The sequence below is a fragment of the Hevea brasiliensis genome, chromosome 11, assembly GCF_030052815.1.
Source record: "Hevea brasiliensis isolate MT/VB/25A 57/8 chromosome 11, ASM3005281v1, whole genome shotgun sequence".
Lineage (NCBI taxonomy): Eukaryota > Viridiplantae > Streptophyta > Magnoliopsida > Malpighiales > Euphorbiaceae > Hevea > Hevea brasiliensis.
Genome location: NC_079503.1, coordinates 33,409,288 through 33,418,975, shown reverse-complemented (window position 1 = coordinate 33,418,975; position 9,688 = coordinate 33,409,288). Strand labels below are relative to the sequence as shown.

Here is a 9,688-nt window from a genome sequence, read left to right as displayed (position 1 = left end):
TAGGAGTATTGCATTTGAGGTCTCTCTACGATTCTGCAAATTTTATTTTTGTTATGTTTCTATTGCTAATCTCTTTTTCACATTTTATTTAACACTTTCTAATGTTTTTAATTGCTAATGTACTTAAATAATTTCAATAATTTACACTACCCAGGTAACCTATGACAGGCTGACTAAATTGGATAGCGGGTCATTGGCACTGGACACCATGGTGCCTCGGGCCGTCATACCATGGGACGCAGAACGTCAACCACATATGCAGTCAGTATGGCTAAAAAGCCATGATAACACATAATCAGGCATAAAAGCCTTGAGTGCGGGCATAAAGCCATGAGTGCAAGCATAAAGCCATGAATACAGGCATAAAGCCTTTTGTAGTACTGATAAAACAATACCCTATTGGCATGCCAATCTATCTAATCTGACACACTTGTCTAGGCGATACAAGGGCATATAGTACCATTAAGTGTTCATAAGTTTCATTATTTCTTTATAGGTTCTAATTATAATTTCTAGCATTTTAATATTTTTCATAATAGAAACATAAATCTCTAAGTCTAATATTTACGTAATTTATGCATTCATCGTAATTTATATATTCATTATGTTATCCATAATGATCACAATTCAAAATAATGGTTTTCATGCACCATTATACTCAAAATACTTTTTCTTGTCCTTTCTCCAATAATAGGAACTAAAGTCTTATTTATACATTCATTTATTCATTGCCCTATTTATATAAATTATTATTCATATTCCAAGTAGTCCATGAATATTTCATGGATTTCAAATTTAGCTAAAATTTCCTTAAATCCTAGTATCACTCAAATTCAAAAACTTAAATAAACTATATACATTATCTATATCTTAACCATTACAATAGCTTTCTAATTTATTATACCCTTTCCTATATCATTGGGGTCACTCAACTTCACCATTCATAATTTACCTACCACATCCTATATTAACGACTACAATGGTTCTTATAGTTTTTTTTTTCTACTTCACATAATTCAGTGGTTACTATTCATTTGACCATTTCCATTCAAAGGTTGACTTTTTGATTCATAATAGATTTGTTAAGCCTAAGTTCACCAATATACCACATTTTACATTTTATTTTTCTTGGCATTGATTTCCAATACCATTTCAAAGCTTATTTTATGTTATTCAAAATTTTCGAATTTCATACCTTAAGTTTACTGTTCCATTGGTCATTGTTACAGTGGAAATTTGATAAACTTTTCTGCATCAAAGTTATTCCTTTATGTGTCTTATTTAATTTTCTTTTTGAATCACTCCAATTGGAGTTTTGTAGCTCAAGTTATGGCCTAAATACCATAACTAGCCAGATAGGACAGTACCCAGAATTTCTGGGCAGAATCCATTCTGGTAGTTTTGGTGTCCTGAGTTTGGTGGGCAATTTCATTAAGTTCTCGTCAAAATTTGGAGTTGTGTCCTTCATGAAAGTTGTCCTAAATTGTCTAAGATTTCTATTGATATAAATTTCAGGTTAATTGGACATTTCTACCGTGAGTTATGACCAAATGAACAAACACTATTCATTTGGTCATTTTCCAGGGACAACATATTGGTCACCCAAATTAGGTCAATTTTTAGGACAACTTAGGTTGGTTTTCTAGGACATGTTTCTTCATAAAAAATGTTGCATTATGTGTTTAATTTCACCTTCAATTGGAGTTGCACCAATTGAAGCTACACAATTCAACTTATTGTAGCCTAACCACACTGAACTCAACTGTAGTAATTCTGGCACAATGGAGGTAGCCTACCAAGTCAATGTTTAATGCTACAATTCATTCTAATTTTAGGGTAATTCACTCCCAATGGTTACTAATTGACCATTGGAGCACCAATTTAATATCAATTAAACATATCCCCAAACTCCTTCTCAAAACCCTAGCTCCCAATTAAATCTTCACACAATACCTACCATTTAAGTACACTAACATACCTAGCACCAAATTCAAGCACAATATCAAATTCATTTGGTATCAAAAAATTCAAATCCTACCCTTACACAAGCTGGCCAAAATTTGTGTCTTTAATTTCATGCATAAATATCAACTTTTCCCTTGTAATTCATGTATAATTAACCTTAATTTCAAGTTAAAAAAAAAAGGTGGAGTGTAACTAGCACTAACCTTGTGTAAGCAGAATTTTCTTGGCTAATCTTAAATTTTCCTTCACTTTCTTTCTTTCTCTAGGCTGCCAAACACTTGCCCAAGAGGAGTTCTCAAGGTTTAATGAAAGAAACTTAGGGTTTTATGGTGGGAATGCAAGGTTTGGAAGAGAGAAATGGAAGAAATTTTCATGGAGGTAGTGAGAGAATGAGCTGCCAAAACTTGAAGAAAATGAACAGAAATAATTTGCATTTTTGTGTCTCAATTATTGGTATTTATCCCTTTTAAGTTGCTTGATTAATTCCCATTGGTTAGAAATTAAATCTTATTCATTTACGATATCATATTATGTTATAATTTGGTATTTATTTCCATTTTCTTTTTCTTTCTTTTCTACTCATTTTCAATTAAATTTTTAGCAATATTTATTGATATTTTATGTCATAATAATTATTTACTTAACTGGACAAGTTGGTCAAAAATTGTCTCTGAAGGCGAAATGACCAAAATGCCCTCCGTTTGGCTTAAGGAGCCAAAATTGTCTGTACCAATTGATAAAATTTCAGAAGCATTTTCTTGGCATTCTAATGCCATCAAAACCTCAATGACTCTTCTCTGGAGTCCTAAAAATTATTTCATGAATTTTCTCCTGAGTTTAGGGCTCCTAGCTGCGAAGACCGCAACTTCCCACTAGGTTACCCATCACTAGGGCACTGGCTCATTTAACTTAGTTATATTTTATTTCTATAATTTTTCCTAAATTTTTCTTATTAATATTTGAATTATTTATGACTCATCACTCTAGTTTTCATATAGTTCCAGTAATTCTAGCTATCCGGACAGACATTGGTCATCGGAACAGTAGAATGTACGGACTAGCTAAAGTGAGGGTGTTACACTCTAGTCCTTTAAAATGCATCTACAAAAGGAAAAATTCAACAATGTCAAAATTGAATTTGAGGGATATTTAAAATAAAACAAAAATAATGCAAATAGAATAAACTTAATAAAAACAGAATAAAGAAACTTGGGGTGCCTCCCAAGAGCGCTAATTTATGGTCCTTAGCTTGACCCTTGTCATATTTCATGGTGGCTGGAATTGGAATTTATTGCCTCTATTTCCAATAGGTGCTTCAATGAATCTATACTTCATTTTCTTTCCATCACATGAGAAGATCCTTGTTGCATTGTCTAAAAATCCAACCATTTCTTTCTTGACAACCTTTGGTGCATCTTTTTCCTTGAGTGATAGTTGTTTGACTTCACTTTTCTCCACTTGCTCAACTTGAAAGGTTGACGCCATAGGAAAAGATGGATTACTCTTCAAATGTTGTGCAAATGCAGCCACTTTTGGATTTTCATCCTTGATACTCCCTTCATGGACAAGACAACTTTTACGAGAAGCCTTCAGATAACTCTTTCTAAAGTGCTCTTTTGCTAACTCATCAACTATATCAATTCTCAAACAAGAGTCTACATCTTCATGTTGCTTTTTTTTTGTTATTGCCAATGTTGAAGACTAACTGATCCTCTTCGACTCTAAGAGTAAGCTTTTCACCTTTCACGTCAATCAAAGCACCAGCTGTAGCTAGGAAAGGCCTCCCCAAAATGATTGGCATATGAGAATCCTCTTCCATGTCTAAAATGACAAAGTCAACTGGGATGTAGAATTTTCCAACCTTTAATGGTACATTCTCCAAGATCCCTTCTGGATACTTAATTGATCTGTCTGCCAATTAAAGAGAAATGTGGGTTGGTTTAAGATCTCCCATGTTGAGCTTCTAAAAAATGGAGAGGGGCATAAAGCTTACACTATCCCCTAAATCACATAATGCTTTTATAAAACATGATTCCCCAATGTGGCATGGAATTGAAAAACTCCCTAGAGCCTTGAGCTTTGGAGGAAGTTTCTTTTGGAGGATAGCACTGCATTCCTCAGTTAAGGCTACAGTTTCATAATCTTCAAGTCTCCTCTTGTTTGAGAGAATTTCTTTCAGAAACTTAGCATAAGAAGGCATTTGGGAAAGAGCATCAATAAAAGGCACATTTATATATAGCTTCTTCAAAACTTCTAAGAACTTCCCAAATTGCTTATCAAGCTTGGCTTTTTGAAATCTTTGTGGAAAGGGAAGCTGTGGCTTGTAAGGCTCTGGAGGTATATATTTCTCTTTTTTCTTTTCAACCTCCTCATTACTTTTCTGGCACTCCCTTTTTCACTCTCTTATTTTTCATCTCTCTCAACATCTTTCTCATTTTTTCTCTTCTCAACTTTTTCACTCTTCTCATTATGCATTATTTTACCACTTCTCAGTGTGATTGCATGACATTGCTCCCTTGGATTTTCTATTTGAATAAGAAGTTTCCCAATAGATTTGGTATCTGGGGAGCTTACTTGTTGTGCAATTTGATTTTCCAGCATCCTATTGTGTGTTTGCATTTGTTCTAGCCTTGCTTTCATCTCTCTCATCTCTTCATCATGCTTAGTTTGATTAGCAAGAATTTATTGTAATAAAGCCTCTGTGGTAGAACTTTGTTCTTGCTGTCTTGGTAAAGATGCAGGATTTGCATTCCTTTGTTGAAAACTAAGTGGTGGTTGCCTAGGCTATTGGTATTGATGCCCTTGTTGTTGTGGTGGAAAGTTATGAGTTGAAGCTTGATTTTGCTGATTCCCCCATGAAAAATTGGGATGATTCCTCCAAGCATATGAAGGATAATCTACCCCACAAGTCATTGTTCCTTCTGCATAAGCAACTTGTTGAGAACTTCCAGAACATGATGATGAGCTGACTAGCATACTTAAATTCTCCATTTTCTTAGCAAGGACATTAGTGAGTGCATCAAATTTGGCATTGATCATGTTGAATGGATCAAGCCCATATATTCCAGCAACTTGCCTCTTTTGAGTTGGAGTTGACCCTCTTGGACTACTCCATAGATGAGTATTCTTTGCTATTTTCTCTAACAACTCATAAGCTTTATCTTCAAGCTTAATGATGAATTCCCCTCCAGTTTGATCATCAATGATTCCTCTGATAGAAGGAGTGACATTTGTGTAAAAATTTTGGTTTATCATCCATTTAGGAATGGCATGATGTGGACATTGTCTTTCTAACTCCTTCCATCTCATCCATGACTCATAAAGAGTCTCATCTTCTCTCGGTCTAAAAGCAATCATTTGATTTCTCAACTCTTGTGTTTTTCCGAGTGGAAAGTATTGGGCAAGAAATGCATCAGTGAGCTGCTCTCAATTTGTAATTGAGTTGTGAGCTAAAGAATCAAGCCAATCCAATGCTCTTTCTTTCAAAGAGAATGGAAACAATTTTAGCCTTGCTACATCATCAGACACTCCTAGTTGCTTTTGCATGTCACAGATCATAACAAACTTCTTAAGATGAGTATGAGGATTTTCTGAAGGATGACCTCCGAATTAAGAATTCTGAATCATTTGTAGTACTCCAAAATCCATCTTATAGCTATTTGCATCAATTCTTGGTCTTGCTGTACTCTCTCTTAAGTCATCAAAACGAGGAAATGCATGATCCATCATACTTCCCCTAGGCACATTTGCATTTACAACTTCTTCACCATGAGCTGCATTTTCATTATTTCGATCATTTTTAGCATTATCACCACCGATTCTAACTCTTTCTTCAGCCATTTCTTGTTTAATTTCAGCTGCTCTCACTGCTTCTTTTCTTCTTCTGGTTTCTTTCTTGTTGGCTCTACAAAACATCTCAATTTCAGGATTAAATAATAAGGATGTGTCATTTGTGCTTCTAGCTCTTCTCATAAAAGATTAAGAGTACCTAAAAAAGAACAAACAAACACAAAATGAAAATATAACAAAGATAAAACTATAAACAACTAAAATAATCAAGAATTTAATCTTAAACAAACAACTCCCCAGCAACAGCGCCAAAAACTCGATGTGTTCCAACTGCAAGTGCATAGGTCGTTCAAGTAATATATAAAAAGATATCGTTCCCACGGAAAGTTGTATTTTCAATTGAATTTTTGATGTAAAATAAACTATGTTAAAATTGTATTTTAATCAAACAAATAAAAGAAATATGAGAATTTGAAGCATAAGGTATGAAAATGCAAAATTTAATTCAAACAATGACTAATTTAATAATTTGCAAAATAAAGAAATTTAGAATATTAATAATGAAAATTAATAAAATGAGATTAAACTGAACACTCAAAAGTAAAATTCTAAAATCCTTTGAAAACTCTTTCGAGTGAGACAAAGAGTGCCCTAATTAACTTAATCCTACTTTCGTGGAGTTAAAATTAACCAAGACCCATTAGGTTCTTTAATTAATCTATTAAAACCCTCTTAACCCTTAGTCTATTTCTGGATCTAACTTAATTAAGTCCAATTTCTTGATTAACTATCACTTGGTTTTCTCCTTTCGGTGCTTCAACCAAGGGTTAAGAACATAACTTAATAGGGCCCTTCATTAAGCATGTGAATAAGCACATAAGAAATAGATTAAACCTCATAAATTTTATTAAATTGGGACTAACCCAGTTCAAATCCACAAAAATAACTAAAATATTACATCCCTTACTCCAGAATCAAAGAAAACTACTCAAAATTCATGTTCAACACAAGAAATTCTAAGTAAAAGAGGAAATAAATCATGAAAATAAACTAAAACTAAAGAAACCCGATAGGAGAAATGTAGAAAATGGTGAAGAAGAGAAGAAGAAGCTGGATTCTGCTCAAAAAAATGGAAGTCGACTGCTGCTCTATTTTTCTATCCCTCTCTCTATCTTCCTCTCTTTCTTCTTATGGCCAAAAATGAGGTAAGGCCAGTATTTATACTTTGTGACAAATAACCCTAAAAATGGTGTGTCTGAGGAAGGGATTCATGTGTAAAAATTCTTCTGCCAGCTCATTATGAAGACTTGCACAAGTTGTGCAAGCTTTCTATGCAGATTCTGAGCAAGATGTAATATAATCCCATAGTACACCTAATGAATTACCATACTTTGCCTACTGATAACCCATTAGATATACTACAAGGGATTTTAAAACAATTTTCGTGAAATTTAAGTCATCGATTAAAATCTGGTGTATAAAAGTTTTTTCAAAATTTCAGCAAAGTGCTGACTGTGTTTTGAGAAAACAGTTCTTCAATCCTGCAAAAGAAAATGCTCCCGATATGTTTTCTCAAATACAACTCCAATAACTTCATTTCAATTCACAATTCAAATCTCAATAAACAATCAATTCATTTTCAAACTAATCTCATCACAAAGAAACATTTCATTGATTACAAGACTCAAAATTTATATTATAAAACTATTCAGGTAAATGAAATATCAAATTTACATTTATAATAATTTACATTTAATTACATATCAAAATATTTTACAAGAGTTTTATTACAACTGCTCAAATAACTTACATACATATTATTACATGCATACATCAAAACCTGTGTACATGGGTATACCTATGATATACTTGGAGCTGATCAGAATGTGTCTTCAAAGAAGCTTACTCAATTGCTCTATGCTCTTTTCACCTGCGACAGCTTACAAAGCTATCACTGAGTGGTGAACTCAGTGGTGCACAACTGTAACTTAAAACATAGTACAATATACATTGACAAAAATTACAGCAAATAATTTGGAAATCAGGATACTCATCAAATTCCAAAAATCAAATTATTCATTGCCAATAACATAATCATTTGTATGAAATGACTTTGATCACGAAACTCAATTTATCAAATCATAACTAACCATTTAAGGTAATTCCAACAAAATCAATGATACATAAATCATAATTGAAATCACAATTCTTTACTATTCAAAAACCATTCTGTATCTCAAAAACCATTATGTATCTCAAAACCATTCTGTATCTTAAAAACCATTATGTATCTCAAAAGCCATTCTTTATCTCAAAAACCATTCTGTATCTCAAAAACCATTCTTTATCTCACTAACTATGCAAGACTAATCCGAAAGGATCATCTTCAGGGTAATTCTAACTCCCTATGGTCGGGGAGGTCGAATCGGATTCTAACTCCCTATGGTCAGGGAGGTCGAATCATCATGCACAGTACACATCACAATAATGAATCTTCCGAAAGGGCCATAACAATAAAAACTTAGATCTAACCTCTAATCAGAGGAGCATCTAAGCCTGTGCATGTACCATGGTAATAAAAACACAACTAACTCCATTGTCTTCTCAACAAATGAGAGAGACGGGTAATAACCTAGTCAAGCATCTATAGTGAGATATAAAATAATATCACAATCCTTTTGTGAGCATAAATCACAATACAATTCGATTCAAAGTCATTTTCAATATCCAATAATTTTTATGCTCATCACAATTCAAATCATAAATTTGCATTTTTCCATGCAAATTGCCCATCACAATTCAAAAAATGTTCTATCACAATTTTCTAAAAAATAATTTATTCAATTCACAACAATGCTTAATACTTATGGAAATACCATTTCACAAAGCTAAATTCATACATATTATAACAATTTCAATAATCATTGAATTAAATCCAATGCTTGTTAAACATAATACATAAGAAAAATATGTCATTTAATCATATGAAATATTCAGAACAAAATCAGTTAAAAACTAGTTGTGCAGAAACCTGATTTGAGTCACTCCAAGGCCTTGACTCAATGTTCTTTATGCTTCTTAATATCCTTATCAACTGAAACACACAATTTAAAGTGTTTCAGTACTCATTTATAATGTCTCTAACAATAAGGTTCAATAATTAATTTATTTCATTCTATTGTCTTTAGTAGTCAACTGTTAATGTTGACCTTTAATGCACTCTAGGGGAATAAGTTTTAATGTTACCAATATGTCACATTTTATAGCCTTTTAGCATTAGTACATGTTACCAAATTCATTTTCAAGTATATTGCATTTTATTGCAATTTGCCGGATTTCGATATACTAATTTGACCTAGTCGGATGACCTAGTTCCCTTAGTTTTCGATTTCCGGTCCAAACTACAAACTTGTAGGTCTATGTCTTATTGCACGTGAGGCAAAATTTCAGGTCATTCTGAATTATGTATACCAAGATATGGTCAATTTACCAATGCTGGACATAATACACCAAAATGGTAGGATTATGTCACTTTTGGTTCGGCCAGTTTTTGGACCTGAACTTGTGCTAGCTATTTGACTTGCTTATGGTCATTTCTTGGTGTTGGTGTCTTCGTAAGAATCGTAGATATATGTCTCAAATATTCATGGTAAAAATTTTAGGTCAATTGGACCTATTTTGTGTGAGTTATGGCCAAAACACCAACTATTGCCCAAATGGTCAATTTTCAGGCTTTCAAAGCACTAATCCGGATTTGGTCATTTTTCAAGTCACCTTCTAAGCAGAATTTTGGTAAGCTTCCTTCATGAAAGTTGGCACATTTTGTGCCTAGTTTCACCTCTAATTGGTATCATACCAATTGGAGCCACACACTGTAACACCCCTAAGTTCGGTAGTGCGTTCTACTGTTCCAGTGGCCAGTGTTGTCCAGACA

The 9,688-nt window shown here is 33.3% G+C and overlaps 1 non-coding gene across 1 annotated transcript; it reads left to right on the top strand.

Moving 5' to 3' along the window:
• The first annotated feature begins 5,230 nt into the window (after positions 1 to 5,230).
• LOC131170810 (small nucleolar RNA R71) lies at positions 5,231 to 5,338 on the top strand. Its single transcript, XR_009141577.1, has one exon. It is a non-coding gene; the product is annotated as a small nucleolar RNA R71 (small nucleolar RNA).
• Positions 5,339 to 9,688: the final 4,350 nt, after the last annotated feature.